The 11,063-nt window shown below is 36.2% G+C and overlaps 1 long non-coding RNA gene across 1 annotated transcript; it reads left to right on the top strand.

The window, feature by feature from the left end:
* Positions 1–325: 325 nt before the first annotated feature.
* LOC107017977 lies at positions 326–3,976 on the top strand. The gene is made up of 2 exons (XR_003577878.1): positions 326–803; positions 1,130–3,976. It is a non-coding gene; the product is annotated as an uncharacterized LOC107017977 (long non-coding RNA).
* Positions 3,977–11,063: the final 7,087 nt, after the last annotated feature.

Raw genomic sequence — 11,063 nt, 5'->3', positions numbered from 1 at the left:
AACATTTCCTTAATATCCCCTTAAATTATTTAAATTATAACCTCTTTTATTCAATTTTTTTTAATTCATAGCCCTCATGCAAACCAATTCTATTTTAACTCCAACCTTTCATATTCAATCTCATGTCAATTATGGCCATTTGCTTATTTCTATTATATCGTTTGTCAATTATAGCCTATCTGATTTAATTTCATTCTCAAAAGCCCTATTCTTTAATCTCAGTCATTCTTTCATCCAAATCAACTACAAGATCAAATCTTGGTCGTCCATATCATTCAAACCAAAGGCTGAGATTAAATCTTTATTCTTATCTATTTTGAAACCAAAAGAACCAAAACCATAAGCCATCCTTATTTCTTTATCTTCCTCTCATCTCCATATCCTCCTCCCCTGTCTATCCCTCTCCTCTATTCTTCTAGCAGCTCAGGCAAAGTAGCAAACGTCGCCAGCCTACGAGCAGCCGGCAATCAGGCGCCGCCTCCGATTCATTCTTTTCGCCAGCAAGCGAAGGCTGCGCCGGCCACAAACAGTGCGAGGTTCAGCTCCGACCGGCGAGCGTACTTTTGTCTTATCCTCCACTTCAGTGATGTCAACAACAACAAACAGCATCTCCAGCTGCTCTAACTTGTGTTGAACCTGTGCTATCAATGAAAGACTCACAAATAAGATTAAAATAAAGAAAACTTCTGCGAAGATAAGTATATATACTAATTTATTTATATTTAGTTTCTTGTTTCTATTTTGTAAAACAGATGAGCTGAAAGCCCCTCAGGATGAAGTACGAAAATAAAATCTAGTAAAAGGTAAACATTGTATGTTTTATTGAAATTTCCTGTAGAGATGCTTTAAGGGTACTACATGATACCCTTTTTGTATATGATTTATCATTATGTGTTTGTGAAGAAAATATTGTTGGTATTATTCTTGAATGCTATTCAGATAGGAGGAGGATTCAAAATTTAAGTTTTATGGGGTTTTATCATAAAACTCTTAGCATTGAACCCATATATTTTTTGATTTATGAGTTCATGTATACTATTTATTGTAATTACGTGAAGTTTACCTATAGTCTTAGGTTTTGTATCGGAAGAGTTGGATTTATCTTAACCTAGTGGTATTATACAATCAGGGGCGGATCTATTAAGGCCAGTGGAGTTGGCACGCCACCCACGAGCTCCGACGGAAACTTTATACATACATACATATATATATATATATACATATATATATATATATATATATATATATATATATATATATAAGTGTCATCTTATTATTGTTTATATTTTGTTGTTTGATTTGTCATATACACCGGTAAGACAAATAATTTGATTCAACTCCTAAACTGATTTGATCGATAAATTTACTTGGCACCCATAGACTCTAAATCCTAGATCCGCCTCTGTATGCTACACATGTCTCTGGTCCAAATATAATGGGAAAGGACATAACAATATAACATACAGTAAAATTGTAAACAAATTCTCAACTTTTCCCTATTTTTGATCAAAGCTTACTTCTCTCAACTAATGTGATGTAATCAACTACTACCATAAAAAAATTGTTGTTCTACTGCAATGTGTTTCAATAACTAGAGAATGCTTCTCTATGAAATCAAGAAAGTTTATAATGTTAGCTCTAGAACAAAGGTTTATTGGATAAGCATTACAAGAAATAGAGATAAATCAGTAACAACGACTTAGCTCTTGTCCTTTTCAATTATTACCCCTCTAGTATATTGAATATATGGTGCTCATTTGCTTACTCTTTCTTGTAGGATTTTGATAAGGAAATATGTTTGAAGGAAAGAGGTCTTGGCGTAGTTGGAATACTCTAACAATAATAGTCTAAATTTGTTGTGATTTATCAACACACTTTTAATATTTTTAATGATTGTAGATGAAACGAACACATCAAGAAATCTTTTATATTGTTTTTTCTGGATGATTAAGCTTATGGCTCCTTATTTTTAATTGCAACTGATTTTGGACCCTTCTGAAATGACGTCTCTTGTTGTGTTTGAATGTGGCTATTCTCTTGCAAATTTGAGTATCGGTCTCGATCTATACCGATGACTTGAATAGTGCTCAGAAGCAAAAATGAATGTTCGGCTACAATGGGGCCAGATGAAGTTGCATAAGCAATATGTTAACTCTTTGCATCTTGTTGTTACTAGCCAACTATCAAATTGAGTCTCCTGTGATGAACATTGCACACTAGGGAAAGTGTGAGTTTTGTTTGAAATTGGTGTCAATGTCTTGGGTGATGAGATTATAGTGAACCATGTGCGATGAAACCTATAAAAAACCCTGTTGATCAAGTTAACTTAGTGATGCAATTTCTTGATATTATATTAGGAAACTTTGAAGAGTGTGAAATAGTTTGACATCATACCTCTTTTTGTGGCTTACCTTGTGAGTGTGTGAAGTCTGCTTGAACATCTTTCGAGCCTTAACCTTTTCTTAGAAGAAATATGATGAAATTGTGACTATTCTTGGTCCATTACCCATAATCCTCATGATCTGTGGTTTATGTGAATATCAACTTAGAGCAAAAGTTTAAGTTGAGGGTGTGGTGAAAAGAAAAGGCAAATCAAAAAATGCAAAGAAGTCCCCTTTAACCTGTGATTTGGAGAAAGATGGAACCCTTCCATAAAAGAAAGAATAAAAGAATGAAAAAGAAAAAAGAGCGAAAAAGTTGTGAAAGTGCAAAGAAAATGGTGTTTCCAACAGTCCATGGAAAGTGAATAATGGGATGACTTGTAAGCACGAATGAAAATGACGAAGAAAAGGAAAGAAAGTATTGTACACACCACATTTCATGAGGATTAAAACCATTGAGCCTAGATGACCTTACCCTTGCACTCAACCCCGTTACAAGCGTTGAAAAGAACTTTTTGATCTTGAGTGAGCTGAAACAATTGTTGGCTGGAAAATAAGGGAAAACTTATTGGTAAAATCATGCATTATGTTCATCTTTGTGAGTGTGAGTGTTGCATTTAATTCCAAAGCTTTTAATTGTTGAACCATAGTGTGTGAATATGAAATCATTCTTATTGTGAGGGCATTTGAGTACCTTTGTTGAGCTTAAATTTGCATTTGGAGCAGCTACTCCGAACTTGAGATTCTTTGATAATGGTGAGTCACAAATTGAATCTTTGAGTGCACAATTGATCCCTGCATGAGTAACTTAATCCTTTTTGTGTGTTTTTATGATTGAATCTTGTGTAGCACTATTTGAGACATCCTTTTCGAGCTGCTAAACATAAGGACAAGCAAAGTTTAAGTTGGGGACATTGATGATTCCACGATTTGGACTCATTTAGGGATTTATTTTAATAGATTCAGTGTCCTCAAATGCATATTTTGTTCCAATAATTGATGTAATTGATTTTTAGGCATTTGGATTGAGTAATAAAGCATGCACAATAGTGAGCAAAAAGAAACAAGGCAACCTAAAGAACGAAGAAAAGAAGTCCTGATGATCGTCTAAACCATTGGTAGAGTCACCAAATGGCCTTGGTCTTGCCTAATGTTTCAGTGTGCCAAGCCCTGAAGGATAAAATCAAGTCAGTGATAGGAAGGAACAGTCAGCAAGTCGTCGAACGGTTCCATGATACAGTACTATATCATCCAAAGTTACTAAACATGAAGATGTATAAGGCCAAAAGCAAAAAGGCGATGGAATGGACCAAAGGGAGGTAATGGATCGGCGATCGCGACTTATTGCACCTAGTATACCTCATGGTCTATGTCGGTTAAATATAGCCCGCACAAAAGAATGTAATAAACTAAGTCTTCCAAAGGTTGTACTACTTAGGGTGGTGGTGGTATGGGATGCTATCTACCCATTGCACAAGTAAGCATTTAGAGGGAGTCTTGGTGTGTCCCTATATGAAATGTAGGAATGGGTCATTATGTGATGTAAATGAAGTTATGTGACTTAATGTCTAATGTTAAAAATTTTTTTAAGATTATGTCTTGTATGATGAAGTTTATGAATGATGAATGTGGTATGCCTAATCAAAGGGAATCTTCAAGGAGCACTTGGTGGGAGTAGTAGTATGGGATGCTACTTTCACATTGCACTATGTCTAACTTGGGGGTTGTCTTGGAGAAGGACTCTTATGTGAAGTCCTTATGCAAGTATGTTTCTCTAGTGTCTTTGATATTGAATGTTCGCCTGTTACACGTGGGATGTAAGCTTATCATCGGTAGTCTTGAGGATCACTTAGGTCTGTATTGTAGGGATTGTATGGGCGGTTCCTTTATGTCTTACCTTAGTGAGTCTTAGGATAACTTTGTATAGGGAAACTTCAAGGTAAATGAGTTCACTTTAAAGTGTGGTCTTGTGTTAAAATTATAGGAGTTTTACCGTATGTGTTAAACGATGAATTATATGTTGTTCTATTACTATATTCATGAAGGTTTTACATAAATAGCATGAATGTCTTATTTAAACTAAAATGTCCCTTTTACGTCTGTTTTTGCATAATGCTATACTTAGTACAATGTTTGTACTAACCCCATACTTTTATATACTCTATAAGTATAGGTTGAAGGCAAGTGAAGATTCCTAGGAGGCAAAGCTTGGTAAGTTGACTCTCTCAAGACTTGGTATGTCCTCATATATTTGAGGATATAGTCTATATTTCTTTAGTTTTTGTATAAGACTTATTGTATACTTCTTTCAATGTAAAGGGTCGTGACCCTAAGATATTTAAGTTGTGTCTTTTAGTAGGCTTGTGATGACGAGACTTATTCCTTAGTAATTATAAAAGAGTTTTTATTATATTGTTATGAAAAGTTTTAATTTCTCACTACTTTTCATACTTATGTAATGAATGATAGCTAAGAGGCTTGTACAAGACCTCGGAAGGGTCAAGTACACCGTGTGACGACTCAAGAGTGCTCCCTTCTTCTAGGGGGTACTTGTGGGTTGTAACAACTTCCCACTATCCCAAGTCTCAAGTGTTTCAATTTCATCATTATGTTTTTCAATCAAATCAACTAAATCTTTTGATCTCTCTTGTAGTTAGAAACCAAAGTAGAAATAGGTTTGTATTTTCCAGAAAACTACTTAAAATATGCAACAATAATATATACTGCCATGTTAGTATCTTGTGCATCATCCTGGGGTCATGGACTGATTAATATATTTAGTGATAGAGGAATAAGGTTTTCAAATACTAGGGGTGCAACCTGTTACTCCAGCTCCTCACCTTAGTGGTTCCACCAGTGCTATCAATTGCTCTGCCTATGGATATTAGGCCAATTATGTCTTCTAAAAAGCAAATATAATATTGGAATGATTTATTGAGTTGGGTCCTTCTAAGGTTCTCTGATGCTTCAGAATAGGTACCCACAAATTTTTATGAGTTTCCAGGAGAGTTTGCATGAGCTCGGATCGAAGGTGTGCACAAGGTTGATGACATTGCTTTCCATATGGATGGGCCAACAAAGTAGTGAGGAGGTCTTATCTTAAGTGCAGGCTAGCCAAATCACCTATGATGACATGGGCTTAGTTCTATGAGGCACTTTTGAATAAATATGTGATTTTTATCGTGACCCATGTCACTAACTACTGTTCAAGTGTCTACAATAGTTGATAATATTGTAACCCAATTGAGGGTTGGGGTCGTATTCAAAAGGAGTGGTACTGAAAAGTTGTAGCTAATTAGAATCTCATTCTAATTAGTCGTAGCTAAGGAAATTAACTATTAAAAACATAGTAAATGAAAGGGAAGACATGAAAATGTCAAATATCAAATGGGGGGTTTCGTCACATGTATCGTAAAAATAGCAGAAATAACAAGAAATTAAGCAATGAGAGGGGGAATTCTTGGGATGTAACCGCAATACAAGCTACTATTGATTATTGGGTTCATGCTTTCCATAGAAAATCTGTAGTAAAATAGTGACTAGGCTAAGCTTTATGGAAGGAAGTTCTCTCTTGAGCAACTCACCCTATTTCTGCTTCAAATGGATTCTTCTTGGACACCCACGTGTCGCATGAAGACCAGTCTATGACTTACCCCACTCACTCTCTTGAGATGAGTGTTAGGATGTGGGACTAGGGCGCACCCTCTCAGGCGGAACCCAATGTCAACCCACTCCTTTGGCCATCAATTTAGCAGTCACGTTTTTGCGGCCTCTCTCTCGAGCAAGCTAAAAACACATGGGTGAACTTTTATTTGCAACTGAAAATCCATTCGATTAAACCACAACCACTAGATGAAATCACCATTAATCTACATCGAAGCTATCAATAAGCAAGACCCCACAATAACATTAACTCATATTTGCTAAATCACACCCTAAGAATGAGGTTTTAGCCACACATAAAGATATACGAAATTATACCTACACTAATTTTGAAATCAAATGGGTATAGAAAAATAAGTCTTGATTTAAGCAAAGAAAGAAGAATCAATGAGACCCACTTCCAAATCGAAGGAGAAGAGACCATTTCTTCTTCAACTCTTCAAACCTTTTACAAATTTGAGAGTAAAATATAAAAAGTACTAACAAAATATGATATTATTTGTAGCTAAGTTGGAATCCTAAGAGAAAATTATCCAACTCTCACAAACCCTATTATTCTACTTGTATTTATAGCTTTCAGATTTGTGGTGCGGCGGATTATTCGGTGAGGTTAGTAGAAATTGCCGATTGACTCTGAGATTCACCTATCTTCTAGTTCATCGCCTTTTTGTTCTTGCCCGCCGCGTCTGTGTCTCCTGGATCATTGGGCGGGACAGTACTGATCCATAGATCTATTCTGCGATACACCGACTGTTCCTTTCTCCATCGATTTGATCTTCTTTCTTCATGGCTCAGCATACTGGAACAAAAGGCGGCATCCATGCCTATTACAGATGATCAAGCTTTTGTTTTTTTAACTTTTCTAAGCCTTTTTGCAACATAGTGACCATGTTTCCTTAACTCCTCAAAACTTGAAACTTACGTGTTTTTATCAGATATTGAGATAAAATAAGAATTTGAGGACACAATCTCTATTAAAATATAGATATAAATGAGTCTAATCAATGGACTCATCAACACCCCCAACTTAAACTTTTTCTTGTCCTCAAGTTCAGCGGTTCAAAAAGGATGTCTCAAATAGTGCTACAAAAGACTCAACCATGAATGCACACAACCATACTTAAACTACTTATGCAAGGATCAATTGTGTACTCAAAGATTCAAGTTGTGACACACCATTATCAAAGATTCTCAAGCTCGCATTACTTGCTTCAAATGCAAGTTCTAGGTCAAACATAAACATTTGACTGCCCTCACACAAATGATGATTCCATTTTCACACACAAGTGTAAAATCAATTTAAAGTTCATGAATCGGATACAACGCTCACTCTCATAAAGAGAAACATAGTGCATACTTTCACCCATAGATTTTCCCTTACTTTCCATTCAACATTCGTTTCCGCTTTCTCAAGATCAAAAAGGTCTTTCTAAGGCTTGTAATGGGGCTGAGTGCAAAGGTATGTTCATTTAGGCTCAGTGGATAATGGTCCTTCTGAATTGTGGTGCTCATAACACTTCATTTCTTATTCCTCCCTCATCTTTGTTAGTGCTCATAAGTCATCCTATATTTTATTTCCCAAGGATTTCTTTGAAACCTATTCCATTTTGAATTTTATTCCACAAATTTTCTTTTTCATTTATTTTCTTTTTCTTCCCTTTTTTTTTATATATGGAGGGTTCCATCTTTTCGCAACACCATGGGTCAATGGAGATTTTCCTTGCACTTCTTTTGAGTTTTCTTTTTTCTTTTCATGACACCCCCAACTTAGGCTTTTACCCTAAGTTGGCTATTTCAATCAAACCAATCATTCATGAGTATTATGGGAGATGGGTTAAGAAAGGTATAGTCTTTATACAGTTTCTTCTAAAAAAAGGTTAAGGCACAAAGGGTGTTGAAAATAGGTTCACATACTCACAAGGGAGGTACAAAAAAGGTATATATCAATTTGGTTCACACTCTATAAAATTGTGTAAGATCATTTCAAGAAAAAACATTACTTAATTGACTTGACTAACAGGGGCAAATTCTAGGTTTATTCATGCATCGTTCAAGGTAAGCTTATCACACTAGGCTTCGACACTTAAGTAAAACAAGAATGCACACTGTTGCTAGTGTGAGACAGTCATCGCAAGAGAATCAATTTGATACATGGCTAATCACAACAAGATGCAAAGAGTTCACATATTGTCTATGCAACTAATTTGGTCTCGTCGTAACCGCACATTCATATTTTATTGATTGAGAGAACTATTTAAGTCATTGGTATTGATCAAAACCAAAAGTTAAATTTGCAAGAGAACAACAACCTAACACAAGCGGTGGCAAAAATTTTCGAAAAATAATTTTTTTTTGAAAAGATCAAAATGTTTTGCAATTTTACCAAAAGAGGAGACATAAGTTCAAACAATCGCACAAGCAGTATAAAACACAATTTTGAAAATAGACAACCGAAATATGATCGAAACATGATTTAAATAACACAAAAGTGAGTCTCACCCCATCATAAAAGAAAATATTTGTCCTCAAATGTGAAAAATAGAAGTATATGAATGTGTAATCAAAGTAAGACAGAGAGAAAGGTGAAGAAGGGATCCTGTCTAAACTGTCTCTCCATCTAACAGAGCATCAGTGCACGATGCATAGATTTGGATCTGGGTACTAATACTCGGAGTTGCGCCATCTTGCTTCTGGGTTGCAGCAGATTTTGTTGCTTCGATTGCGGCTTCAGCAACTATATTCTCCTCTACCATCTTATCCACATCTTGAGATTATTTGAAGGCCTGTATTAAATTTATAAACCCCTGTTTCCACGATGGATTTGTGGGGTCAATGGGAACCCTCCTGCTGGAACTCGCTTTCTTCTTTTCTTTCCTTTCCTTGTCTAGTTCTGCTATCTTTTCGTCTCTTTTAAGCTCTTGTGCTCTTATATGTCTGTGTGGAATATTTCTCCCTACAACTTTGGGTCTAGCAATCTCTGCTAAGACTTTGAGAAAAAGTTAAACAGGAGCATGAGGGATATCAAGTGTAGAATCACTTCACCAAACCAGTTGGTGAAGTGATCGTCCACTTAGATAATTCATCAACCATAGTATGTATAAGGTCCAAATGTGCAGGAAAAAAAGGTGAATCAAGAAGTCCTTTGCAAGTCGCGGGGAGCTTTCGACGATGTCAAGCATTCCGCCAAATGCTACCAAACATTTAACATATTTAGCATTAAATTAAAAACGAAAGGTGACGTTAGGCAAATTGCTGAGTGGTTTGGCGAGCTTGACCCAGCTCGCCAAATGGCTCAACGTGCCTATGTACAACCCATTTTCTTAATTCAACCCCGCAACCCCTGATAATAACATTTTTAAGCTTCTACTACACAAATTCAACTAATACCCATAGCATATGTACATTTCCATAGTGAAAATAATTTAACTCAAAGAACACTCGAGTGGGATTTTCCCAATTAAGCAAAACTATCAAATAGTGATCGATAAATCATGCAATCAAATTAACACAGAGATATCCAATAAAGATTCAACAAGATTCACATTATGCAAATGAGTACAATTTTGAAAAAATAGATGTAGGGTTCGAACTACCAACCTTTGATGTCAATTAAAATGATACGGAGATGCTTCGCAACAATGCAATCCAGATCCGAGCACGATTTCAACACTTAAACAGTCTAAAAGTGGAAGAACAATAAAACTATAGTGCAGGTGTGAGTTTATGAAGGGGAAAAGTGAGAAAGAGTAAACAAATTTGGACATTTAAACTATTGGCGTGCAACGTCCATTCAAATTCCAACCATTTGATGATATTAGTAAAGCTCGCCCAATCACTCATTGAAGTGTCGAGTGTCTAGTTTGTTCAATGAATTTGAAAAGATCCCCAGTTTCCATAGGAATCCGAATGAAGTTCTTCATCGAGGTTGCAAAGTTGGTTGGCGATTCGCCAATAATTTCTACAAACCTCCGAGTTTTACAGGATCTAATCTGAAGATGTCTTGAGGAAAATAGCAAAAAAAGTCAGGGTCATCAAACTTGTCGGCGGCTAGCCAACTATGGACTTATTGATCGCCTTCATACACCTTTTAAAGTGTTTCCCCACATTTAGCCTATACAAACAACACACCATCATTTTATCAAGACATAAAAGTAATAAAAGGATTTTGGGTTGCCTCCCAAACATCGTCTTAGTTAACGTCGCGGCATGACACAAGTCTACTTTCAAACCTCATTCTTATGCTGGCCATAGTATCAATAGGAAAACCCCCTTGTTGTCTCAGATTTAGGTGAGATGAAATATGACCCATATGGGTTTCCAACTGTTTCACAGAAATTGAATGGGAGGTAACACTTTGACTAAGGGTGGATACATATTCTTTCATGTCTTTCAGCATCTTGTCCGATCCTTCAACTTTTTTATGGATATGCGAGAGCATATCCTCAGACTATTAACCTTCCGAATCCTTTAGCTTTTGAAGCTCATTGGGGCATATATCGATATTTCTCTCCATCTTTCCAATTAGGATGATGGTCCCTACATTCACGATCTCTATCTTTCCATCCTTCATCTCTACCTCAACCTTGATTTCCACCCTGTCTAGGGTATTTTGAACAATAGCCACCACCTTGGTTTGCTAGAAAGTTCACCTCCTTGTTATACAGGGCATCAAATTTCAACTCCCCAAGATTCATACACCCAACCCCCACAGGATTGACACTCGGGCACCAGCCCCATGACATTTTTGGATAAGATGTCAAGTTGTGTCATAACCTTTTCATATTTTGGTCTCTCTCATTGTCATTTTCAATTTGTTACTTAGATAGAATAAAGGTGTGATGAGACATTTGGGAGAGTTGGCGAAATAGCCACTCTCAAAACTTAATTGGACATTAAGACAAAAGTCTCAAAAAATAGGTGATATAGCCACTATTAATTACATCACCCACATTCCCTAATAGACATATACAAAAGAGCTATCTATGTTCTAATATCTCCACTTTGCCCCCCCCCCCCTTT

Source organism: Solanum pennellii, chromosome 4 (genome assembly GCF_001406875.1).
Source record: "Solanum pennellii chromosome 4, SPENNV200".
NCBI classification, from domain to species: domain Eukaryota; kingdom Viridiplantae; phylum Streptophyta; class Magnoliopsida; order Solanales; family Solanaceae; genus Solanum; species Solanum pennellii.
The sequence above is the reverse complement of the archived record's forward strand: the minus strand, read 5'-3'. Positions and strand labels throughout refer to the sequence as shown.